The sequence below is a fragment of the Toxorhynchites rutilus genome, chromosome 1 (genome assembly GCF_029784135.1).
Source record: "Toxorhynchites rutilus septentrionalis strain SRP chromosome 1, ASM2978413v1, whole genome shotgun sequence".
Taxonomy (NCBI): domain Eukaryota; kingdom Metazoa; phylum Arthropoda; class Insecta; order Diptera; family Culicidae; genus Toxorhynchites; species Toxorhynchites rutilus.
Window position 1 is genome coordinate 142,985,184 of NC_073744.1, and position 12,274 is coordinate 142,997,457.

The 12,274-nt window shown below is 37.0% G+C and overlaps 1 protein-coding gene across 1 annotated transcript in view; it reads left to right on the forward strand.

Annotated features, from left to right (window-relative positions):
• Positions 1-938: 938 nt before the first annotated feature.
• The window catches only part of LOC129761928 (uncharacterized), a 113,293-nt gene continuing 101,957 nt past the window's right edge, over positions 939-12,274 (forward strand). Inside the window, exon 1 of the mRNA XM_055759781.1 lies at positions 939-1,767. The gene's annotated coding sequence lies outside the window, so the exon portion shown is untranslated. The remainder of the gene's footprint in view (positions 1,768-12,274) is intronic.

A 12,274-nucleotide genomic window follows, 5' to 3' on the forward strand; every position in this document is an offset into this window, starting at 1 on the left:
TCGAAATTTTCGAAGATAGTCAATGATTTTGGTCCAATCGCGTGTTGAAATCATCGTAAATATACAAAGCCCTAACTTTCTTACCATATACTGAAGACTAATGGTTGCAACGAATCTAAATAGAAATAGAATGGTTAATCACGACCGATTCTTGCTTTTCAGCGCGTAGAATAAACAAACATCATCACTTTTGTGGTTCTGAACTCTAATGTAGGTGTCGCATGAGCTGATTCAGCTTTGTGTAAATTCGTCAATTGGATTGCATCACGGGAACACCAAGTCGAATGCGCAAATGCGAATATTGCTTCTAGTTGACTAGTTGACATTTTATTCTTCGGATGAAGTGATTATTATACCGCTCCATTCAGCCGGTAAAGAGGTACTAACGTGCAAAACCTTGCACTTCAGCGTCACTCTCTTGTTTTCGAAACTTTGAACTTACACCCCGGTACAGAAATGAAAGACGTAGTCCTATGTCAAAAATAACTCGTCTGTAACAAATACAATTTAGCTGCATTCTGCATTCTAGGCTGAATGACTATGTTTCGAGCGAACCGGAAGAACTATGCAGTTGGTAACACCGCTAAAAACACACAAAAACACACGTGAATGACTGAAAACGACCGCTACACCGCGTCTAATAAATATTAGCCGGTGTAATCTAATTGATGAGCGAATTAGATTACACCGACCGATTCATCGCTCTCACAACTTCTCTCCATGACTCTCCGCCGGCTGCGGCAGACGTCAGCTAAACCACCTTCTTGGACCGGCCGCCCAAAGATTACCACCCCCGCAAAAATACGGCACCGCCGCAGTACTCACTACACATTATTTGGCGGGCTATTCGATCCAAAACAACACGCGGTTTTTCCGCTCACCGCCGCCCTGTTGCGCTCGCATGTGGAGTAACCGTCAGTCGACCCCTAACTGCACAGGACGGAACGGCGCGACGCGCGCGAATCTATCTTCTCCTGGGCAGGAGGTTCAGACGGAATGTTGCGAAGAGGCTTCTTCAGTCACAACATAGATCTCACGTCGTTCGCACTCGGTTGCGGTTGCGGTTGGGGTTGCGTGCGCTCGAAATCGAGTGTCGGGTTCGGTTTAAGTATGTTCGATCGGAAAGGTGCAATAACAAGCCGCGGATGAGCGAAAACGGAAACGGCGCGCTGTAGCTGTGTATATCTGTGTCTTCGTGGTATCGATGAGCTCAAACAGCTCAGGTGAAAAATCAAGTGGTTTATTTTGGGTGAAATTGAGATGAAAAATCAGACGAAAATCATCCCGATCATAGATTTTTTTTTTCTTCTCTTGAAAAATGAGGGAATGTTATTCATAGCATAGCACGCTAAATGGGAGATAAATTTCAGTACTGCGTCTAGATGAGAGATAAGCGGAGGAGCCGTTGGCGGAGTGTTGTTATTTTTGGAAGTGGAAATCAATATCCGTTCAATTGCAACATCGTCGATCTCCCGCGGTGGCAGTTGTTTGAAGTGGATAAAAGTGTCGAACGAAGCGTGGCAACAGCAAACTTCAATTAGGAAGCTGCTGAAAATGGAATCAAAGTGAGAAAAGGTGAATCTGGGCGACTAGCTGTGATGAAACCGTGACGAATTGCTGGACAGTAGTGGAATTGTGCTCTGTGGGTGGAGATTAATGATATTAATAGATTATTTTTCAACTAGCCGCGGACAGTGCTAGACCGGAAGTGTCGCAGCAAATATAGTGCCAGTACAAGGGCAATATCATCAACATATGTTTGACTAGGTGAGTAGCGTATACATGAGGCACTTCCATTGTAGGAGCTTACATTGTACATTTAATTCGGAAGCATCGGATATTCAAATTGTGCAAAACATGTTTCTTAGTATGTTTTTGTGAATTCCACCCAATTTTGAGAGGAAAATTTTTTGCTCAACCGAGAATTCTCGTTTGCGCATCCAGTGACGATACTTTTCACTTTCATGAAAATGCTTTTTACGCGTACCAACTGAATTCGCCGAAATCATAACTCGACACATAAAATGTTGCCTGGTAGCAGGAACGAGGCCAAAGAAATAAATCTCAACTACGATGGAAATCAATCGTAAAAAAAACATGTTCATATGATACTCGAAAGATCAACATGAGTGAAGGTTTTTAAATCGTATTTCCATACGGGCTGATTTAAACTTCACAAAGAAAAATCAAGTACAGGTAAACTTCGATATAACGTACATTTCACTTTCAAAATTGTACGTTGTATCGAATTGTACGTTATATCGAAGCATAATAAAGTACTCACAAACGTAGTCTATAATACATTATTGAGTTGCTGTTTTAGTCAAGTTAATTAATAACTTCAATCAGAAGACAAAGCCAGCCTTTCTCATGATGTTTCCCTTCGTACTGTTGATTAAAGCTTGATTCATTTAGAATCTGGAATCACCAAACCAGCTGTATTTCGAGATTGATTGAAGGTACAAAACTTGTTTTAGCATCACAATACAGATAATTAATTGTTCTATCAGAAAGAAAATATTGAAAAAAATTTCCTTTACACTTTGCAAAGGTGTACGTTATATCGAGGGTACGTTATAACGAGGGTACGTTATATCGAAGTTTCCCTGTACTCAGAATGTGAAAAGAATGGAAGCCTGTGATTGAATCAATATAGAACAATTCCTCGTTAAATCACCAGCCGTTTCCTCGATCCTCTCCGATTTTTTTTCAATCTGTATCATTCAAACCTTACGTTCGACAAAGCTATTGGAAAGTAAATGAACTCTTTGAAAAAGAAATAGTTCAATTGTCATAAACAACTAAAAAATAGAATTTGATCATTTAATTTGATTACTTAAACACTATATTTTTACGTAGGATTACGTCTTTCGGGAACATATTGGGGTACAAATTGAAAATCGAAAATCAAGCACATCGCGAAAATTGTGCAATTTCAAACGCTTATTGCTCAGCCATTTCGTGATGGATTGATAAATTTTTTGCGTCTATCGATTTCGGCACTCCATAACAATTTTCCATATTGAAGAAAATAATATACTTCATGAAACTAACTGTGGAATAATTGAAAAATCTCAACCCCTATCCTAACGAAAATACCCACTTCTGACATCAAAATCAAGCTACCTGGGGGAAATCGGCATTGCAAATACATGAAAGTAGGGGTAGCTTCTGATCCCACCGAAATCTGTTCCCTTACAGAGACATCAAAACTAAGCTGCCTGGGAGAAATCGGCATTGCAAATACATGAAAGTTCGGGGGAGCTTTTGTTCCTACTGAAATGTATTCCCTAACAGAGACCTCTAAACCAAGCTGCCTGGGGGAATTCGGCATTGCAAATACATGAAGGTAGAGGGAGCTTTTGTTCCTGCCGAAATGTATTCCCTAACAGAGACCTCAAAATCAAGCTACCTGGGGGAAATCGGCATTGCAAATACATGAAAGTAGGGGGAGCTTTTGATCCCACCGAAATCTGTTCCCCAACAGAGACATCAAAACCAAGCTGCCTGGAGGAAATCGGCATTGTAAATACACGAAAGAGAAGGGGAACTTTTGTTCCTTCTTCTTCTTCTTCAATGGCACTAACGTTCCTAGAGGAACTTCGCCGTCTCAACGTAGTATTACTTGCGTCATTTTTATTAGTACTTAGTTGAGATTTCTATGCCAAATAACACGCCTTGAATGCATTCTGAGTGGCAAGCTCTAGAATACGCGTGATCACAGTGCAAGTCGGAGGAAATTTCTTTGACGAAAAATTCCACCGACCAGAACGGGAATCGAACCCGAACACCCGGCATGTTAGTTATGACGCTAACCACTCGGCCACGGGAGCACAACTTTTGTTCCTACCGAAATATATTCCCTAAAAAAGACATTAAAACCAAATCATTATCAAAGAGTTTAACGAAATAATTCTTCAAACATATCCACAATCAACAGATAGCCTGACGGAATCCTACGTCAACTATGCGGTCGTGTCTCGGACACAATCCTCCTGTGACTTTTTTATATTTTAAATATGACTTATTTCACGAAAAAGAACTACCTTTCAGCGTTAAGGTGAAATTTAAGTTTCACCTTTCATATGTACAGTGGGTTCAAAATCGAGATTTTTGAAGATTTTGTTTGAATTTTCAATATCGATATTGCAGCGAAATTAAGATAGATAGAAGTTGGGTGCCAAAGAACAAATTGTAGAGCGGTTAGAGAGCTTTAATCTAACTGGTGGAAACAATCAAGTCCAATATGATTTTTTATGATAAAATTATAAATAACACAAAAAATGAATTAAAAAAATCGAAGGGTTGAATCCGAGACACGACCACTTAGGACGTAGGACTACGCAATCTTTTTTTTTTAATTTGGTGGTTTATCATTTCGGATATTGTTTGCGAATACGTCGAAATTTCATAAATAACTCTTTAGTAAAAAGTTCCGGGACCCTGAAAAGGTTTAATGGCTTGCGTGGTTTTATAGAATCATTTCGAGAAGGACCGATTCTTTTTTGCCTTTGCGAGAACAAAGCAATAACAAGTCATATGTAGCAATTTGTTTCTTTATATCAATGCACGCATTGCACTGAGTATTTACCGAGATGCATCTTCCGTGCATCGCCATTCAACAAGCATCAAACACGCGTCTAACAGATGCACACAGTTGCAACGATAAAATTGAAACATCGCGAGAAAATACCGTTTATGAGAAATCGTTTCTCGACTCTCGGTCAAAACCGACAACAAAGCTAGGAGCTTGTTGCGTCAGAACAGAGCCGATGCGCACGAGAGCAAATACGAATGGTAACTAAAAGTAGGAAAAGGGGAAACATAAAGCACAAAACGAACAGAATAAGCGACCTTTGTTGTTTCGTGCACAAAAAGATTCTGACAATTTTCCTCAGAGGATTTACAATACTTATACGCTAACGACAGCTTACTTACTATGCAAGGGTGGAGTTTACTTCGCAAATATTCCCTTCTCGCTATCCCCCTTCGTTGTTTCTTTCCTAGCGGCTGCATAAGTTACCCGTTATTGATAGCTCTGTTCGTAAAAGCACACAAATGGACTGAACAAATATTTGGGGAAATGGGAATGCTTTCAATTATCATCAATTTAAACCATATACAGACTATGGGATTGTAATGCATAGCATACCAAACAAATCTTAGAAAATTTCCGATTCGATTGGTATTCAAATCGTTAGAATCCAAAATCCATTTTTGAATGAAAAAAATTATATTTTCAAGTAGATGTTGCATTTCTTATTGCTTGACTTTACTGTCATCATATTGATCCATTCAGAATTTGGGTTTTCTCCAGAACATTGACTTTTCTTGGGCATTTTAAACCTGAACAGCGCTCAACACAGAGAAACTTTATTTCTGCTAAGCGCGAAGGATACCATAAACAAACGATGCACCAAGCGGTCGCCATAGTAACCAGGTGGACAATCGAACATCCGTGAATCGAACAAACCACGTTCAGAATTTAGGTAATCGAGATGCATTAATTACATGATTTAGATATATAAATCTGATACAAACGGTCTGCAAACATGATGTATACAATATTTGTAAGTGTTATAATCCAGAAATGATCTGGATACGTACTAAAAAAATCGTCTGGATTAAAAGTTAGCTCAAACGAGGGGCGCGTTGACACCAATATAAGGTGGGCTTTATGAACCTTCAAAACGTGTGAATCCGTAAAAATATCCTACTACTACTGTAAATCAAGAAAAAGACAATGTTATTTATATGTTTAGAAACATTTGAATACATGTTTTAAAAAAGGTGCGTTGAATAGAGCATCCAAGAAAGTGGGCAAACCAAATCAGATTTTCGACTGGACAAACCAACATCATTTACCTGAAATTTTTTTGAGCTCTAGAAAGATTTTTTCCAGAAAAACCATGCTTCGTCATCGTTTTTGGGCCTCCTCAAAAATTAGCCGGGGTCTCGAAGTAGAATTACGTCTTTCGGGAACATACGGAGGGTACGATTTGGAAAACTAAATATCGGACACGCCTCGAAAAACGTCACGTTATTTCTTGATGGTTATACGAGATTTTTGCACCAATCGATACGAGCGCTCCCTAACAATCTATTGACGAATTTCATGCCAACTCATCTTAGGAGTTGACAACACCAACTCAGATTGCAATGATACTTTGTGGGTGTGGAAACACTGGTCATTTGAGCAACTTTGCATACTTTGTAAATTAGACCACTTTTTGAAAAGGGTAATAAATTTTAAAAGATAACATTAAACATGAAAAAGTTGCTTTTTTCCAGGAGGGGTGTACCTTTCTCTGTAACTTTTTGGTTATTGTATGGGATGTTCATATATTTTTTTACAGAAATATGAATTCTAATTTTAAATGTTTTTTCTATGTATTTTTTTTTTCAAAAAAAACGCTTGATATTTTTAGGGAAAAAATAGAATACAGGAAATAGTTTAAGATTTTTTAACAATGTATTTGGAATTTAATTTTTCCTAAATACACTCGACAAGAAAAATAGAGGAACAGAGTGCGATGTCGAAAATATTAGGCGATTTTTGACTTTGACAACTTTATGGAATATTTTACGTACATATTTTTATCTTGCTCTTTGTAGGTGTAGTGGACAACAAAACCGAGAAGAAATAAAAAAATCGATTTTTTTCTGTTTTTCCAAAGATTTTGTGGACCAACACAATTATTTGTTGTTGGACTCAATCCTATCCTGAACAAAATTCAAATAAATTTATCAATCAGCTATCATTTGGTTTCTATAACATTCCTGTGAGATCCTTCCATACAGAGCTAGAGTAGAGTTTGAATAAAAAAAAAGTCCTTCGTCTTTGATGATGAATTATTCAATGAACAACCATCGCACTGCAAATCTAAAGGTAGTTTTAGAAACTCCAATAAATTCTGCACAAGGATAATTTGTTACTTTGACAAAAAAAAAATTTTAAATGTTTTGCATCGTTTTCAAAAAAGTTCCAAAAACAGGAATTTTACAGTGCTTTACAAAATCTGCGGTAATTCTGCAAATATCGCAGTAGGTTCTAATGTTTGCAGGCATATTTTTTCCCCACCATGTTTTAACTTTCGTCGCGGTTAGGAGCCTTCTGAACCTTGTATGTACGCAGGCCCTCCCGCTGCTTGGTCCGCTGGACGAATGAACTTGACAAATTCAGCTTATTGACGACATCCCGGACCGAACTTCTCGGATCACGTCTAAACTGCTTAACTACGCGCTTGTGATCTTTTTCACTGACGGAGCATCCATTTTTGCCGTTCTTCACCTTCCGGTCGATGGTTAGGTTCTCGAAGTATCGTTTTAGTACTCTGCTGACCGTGGATTGGACGATTCCCAGCATCTTACCGATGTCCCGATGTGACAACTCCGGATTCTCGAAATGAGTGCACAGGATTAATTCACGACGCTCTTTTTCGTTCGACGACATTTTTCCAAATTTACGAAAAATTGACAGTGAAGCATGGCCAACGTGATCTATACACTCTTATCTGATTATAAGCGAAAACTGAAGATATATTTCCTAAAAATTAAATTTCTACAGCGTTTTTCCGTGATGCAATTTGATGTGACACACCCTTTAGTGTATTTCCTAAACCTCTGTGAACGTTTCCTAATGATACGTTTAGCCGTTTTTCTAGCCGATTTTTAAAAATTTGCGCATTTTGGAGCATCGCAAATCGCACCACAAATATAAAATGCTGCGCGACTCTAAGAATAAACGATTCGTAATTCTCGTTTTCATGCGTTTGTAGGTGCAATGATTGCAAGGAATAAAGATACCCACACTTACACATACGCATTTCCACACATACACGCACTCCTCACCCACAAACTTATAAAGACGAATGTTACGAATCGTTCATTCTGAGAGTCGCGTAGCATTTTGTACTTCTGGTACGGTTTGCGATTACATGTTCCTCTAATTTGCTTCAAACTTTGAAAAATCGGTTAAAAAACGGCTAAACGTATCAATAGGAAACGTTCACAAATATTTAGGGAATACACTTAGCTAAAAATTTTCCTACAAACATTAGAACTTACTGCGACATTTGCAGAATTACAGCAAATTTTGTAAAGCACTATAAAAACCTGATTGTTTTTGTCCTTATACCTGAAAGTTGTAGCTTTACCCTCCTGTACTCGCGTGCAAAATCATAACACGTATACTCGCGCACGGTGTCATAGACCGAAAATTGAACTTCTCTGTAATGTTTCCATTGTGTATTTTTCAGGCTTTATTGGCATTTTTTTAAAGAAGATTGTATGATTGAATGAAAAATTAAAAAAAAAAATGGGTGGGTTATACCTATGATAGAACCGCAAGGTTGACGTGGGACTACCTTAGCTTAGTAATCATTTGTTTTTGTTGATTGAACTTTTGATTGAATGAAACAATTTCCGAATTCAATTGAATTCAATTTATTTGCTTTGTGAGTAAAAAGACTGAATAAATGCCATGTAAGGTCAATTCATACATTGTGATAGATCATTATCTCCGTTACAAGTGAATTTAATGACAGTTCTTTTACGTTAGGTATGATTCCTAGGACAAAATATATGAACGGGAGAATTATCAAACGATTATTTTGTTTTACATTTCCCTCTGAAGTTTGCATCTCTCAAGTGTACGTACTTCTCGAACTGCGAATTTGCTGGATTTGATGAACTTCAGGCACTCAGTTTCGATTTTGACATGTACGTCGAACGCACATTGTCTAATCAATAGGCGTTATCGCAGTAAACGGTTATCAACATTTTGCTTAATCATCAAATGGTATGCGTAAAAATTCAGTGAGTAGAAGGCATATCCTTCAATGCAATCTTGAATAACGGAGCCAAAGCGTTGTGTTCGTAGCTTTTTGTAATCCGTGTTAGGAGAACGTTTTTTTGAGAGCAAAACAAAGCATACGGGTGCAGAAGTATCCCCGGCTTGCATGAATGAACAACATCAACTTCTAGTTTTTATACTACAGATGCTTTAAACTTGAATGTTCATTCGCCTCTAGTGTCTGCACGATTTTCCCAGGTTACTTAGTTTAGAAGACCGTGTTAGGGAAACATATTCTAGACTGTACACAGGCAAGCGTGTGAAAGTGCTCGCATTTCGCATTTTTTTGCAAAACCGATTTCCCCAGACATCTTGACAATTTTCACACGCTCCATGGATTTGAAGTCTGTGTTAGGGAAACACATTTCAGTCGGAACAAAAATACCCCCGACTTGCATTTATTTGCAATGCCGATTTCCCCCAGGTACCTTAGTTTTGGAATCTTTGTTAGGGAACACATTTCGGTGGGAATAAAAGCAAATTCATGTATTTGCAATGCCGATTACTCCAACGCTGCTTGGTTTTGAAGTCTGTGTTAGGGAACATATTTCTGTGAGAACAAAAGTCCCCATTCTTCCATGTATTTGCAATGCCGATTTCCCCAAGGCTGCTTGGTTTAGATGGCTGTGTTGGGGAAACCGTTAATCGGGCCAATCAAAACTTGACAGTTAGGGCGTTTAGGTAACGCTTAACATTTTACATTTATCCAATTGTTTATCTAATGAAAAATAACATTTTATTAATTTCGATAGATGCGTAGAAATATTTCCTATCAATTGATGCACACATCTTTCCGATCCAGTAAGAAATGTTTGAGTTATAAGCATTCGAAATCGAAATTGCATTATTTCCTGCATGTTCTGTGTTTAGGTTTTCATTTTACCCCCTATATATTCCGGTTAAACGTAGTCCCACGTCAATATATTTTCTTCGTCTTTATTATGTTTTAATAGTCATCTAATTCAGCCTCCTCAAAAGTAATTTTTGATATTCCAACAAGAATAACAAAATTTGATTGTTTCACTGTTATTAATTAAAAGTGAGCAACTGAATATAATTCAAGGAAGTATAAAGAGCTAAAAAATAACATAAAAACGTATTAATCGATTGTGATTTCATTGGAGTAAGAATCAGAACATAGCATAACTGCATGCTCGAAACGAATATATTTATTTACATTTCATGCAGTTGTTGCGTGTTTTTCGGGTCTTTTATCGAAGAGAATAATGTATAACGACCTTCTAGAAAAATACCAGATGATAAAGGTTTTGGAATATAAAGTTTACTAATATTCTTTGTCTCTGTATTCTTGGTAAACTAAGATATAATGCCTGTTTAAGATGGGGCATAAAAAGATGATATAAAAAGATTTCTAGGAACTTAATTTTCTTTTTCTTGTTTTCTTGTCGATATTATCCATTATAAAAAATATACCCGAAACTGTAACTGTTGAAAATAATCATAAGCCACCGATTAGTTTACAGTTTACAGTTTACAATTCTTCCACAAGTGAAATTCTTTCACAATTGTGGATATCTATGACCATTATTTTTAGCGAATAACTATATACGAAAGTTAAATATTTATATTTTGCTTTTGAACGTATGAATCTAACGACGAAAAGTTAATATATGGATCCGTTCAATCCAGTTACAAAAGAAAATGAAATCAAATAAGAATAGTCCGGTAATGATCTTATGCATTATATTCGAAAAAAAAATTCCACGCCACTAACATTAATTTATACATTTCATTCAACAATATTCTAGAATATGTAAAAAGGCACTTGTCCAAAAAAGTTACTCCTATACTCGCGTCGGTGTGTCAGACCGAAAGTGTTAAAAAAGTGGCACACGTCCCCTTTGTACCAACACATGCGATACGCTAAACGATAACGAACGACGAATAACGAAGCTAAAGAGAATCGCAAAGTCGTAGTGTTGATATTTTCAGAGAAATGAACGAATTATTGATTTCTCGGTCTGACAGACCAATGCGCGAGTATAGGAGTGTTAAAAACGATGGCCATCGATATGCGTTAATTTTTCACGATGTAACAGCATGTTAAAAATCGTTTAAAATTTCCGACTTCGCACACTGTTCCTCTAATTTTTTTGAACGGCCTTTTGAAAAATCAGTCGTAATATAAATTGCTCATATTATAATGAAAATTGTGATTTTGGGTAGCTTTCATCATAAGTACCAAATTAAAAAAAAAATCGGTGAAGTTCGAGTTAATATTTGTTGTTTTTTGGCCGATTTTACATGGAATTGCTCTTATGTTTGATTCGTAACATTTTTGCAAGACTTTCTCTATTTAGAAACAGGTCAAGAACATGTCAATCCCGAAAATTTACACACAGACAGGTCATGAGTTAAATTCTCACTCCAAACATTCATCCTTCGGAATGAAAGTAAAGCCCTGGTCCGAGAGACGAACCTGAGGACTTTTTAGTGGAATCAAAAATATACAAAACTCAAATCAAAAATATAAATTAATCTTGAGAAAAGCGTTTGTAGTTTGATTCTTGATTCAAGAGCATTTGGTGCAATATAGTTTGGTACTGTTTTTTGTTGTTAAAATTATCTAGTATACACTCTGTCCAACTTCTATAAGACCACCCTGATTCCATTTCGTTGCAACACAAACAGTTAGAATTTCAACAAGATACATTTATACATTGTTGAATGCTTAGAATAAAGTATATTCAACGTCAAATTCGTTCAAAAGAGATGTTTGTTTATTAATTGTGCTTAAATATGATAATTTCAGCTGTCTAGTTTCTATAAGACCATTTCAAAATTCAGTATTTTCAATGAAAAATTCAGAACGATCAACTGATAATTAGCAACCTTGCCGTTTCGGCTAATAACCTGGAAAATTCGTGTTGGAATACTGTTTACTAAATTCTGCTGAATGGATTTCTCGATATTTTTCCATGTTTCCGAAATTGCGACCTTGAGCTCTTCAATCGTGGTGTACCGTTTTCCCTCAGTGTAGATTCTTTGTACAAGGATCCCCCTGAGATTTTAAACAAGATTCAAGTCTTGAGAGCGAGCCGGTCAGTCCAAAAGAATAAGTTTTTGATCCTTAATCCATTGCTTAGTTTCCTTGGTGGTATGAATAGTAGCATTGTTTTGCTGGAATGTGAATTTTTGGTGACGATATCCACGCAAAAACGGTAGGAGAGAGGATTCCAGAATATGTATGTAATCCTTGAATGATGTGAAAACTATCTTGAGCTTTCCGGTTGCATAGAATCCCGCCCAAACCATACACAAGCCTCCACCAAAATTCCTGGTTGAAAAATACTGTTCCTTCTTTCGTAATCACGCCAGTACCCATTAAAACCATCAGAACCATCCAAATTGAACTATTTTTCGTCAGTGAAGATAACCTATACATTGAAGAATTTTTCG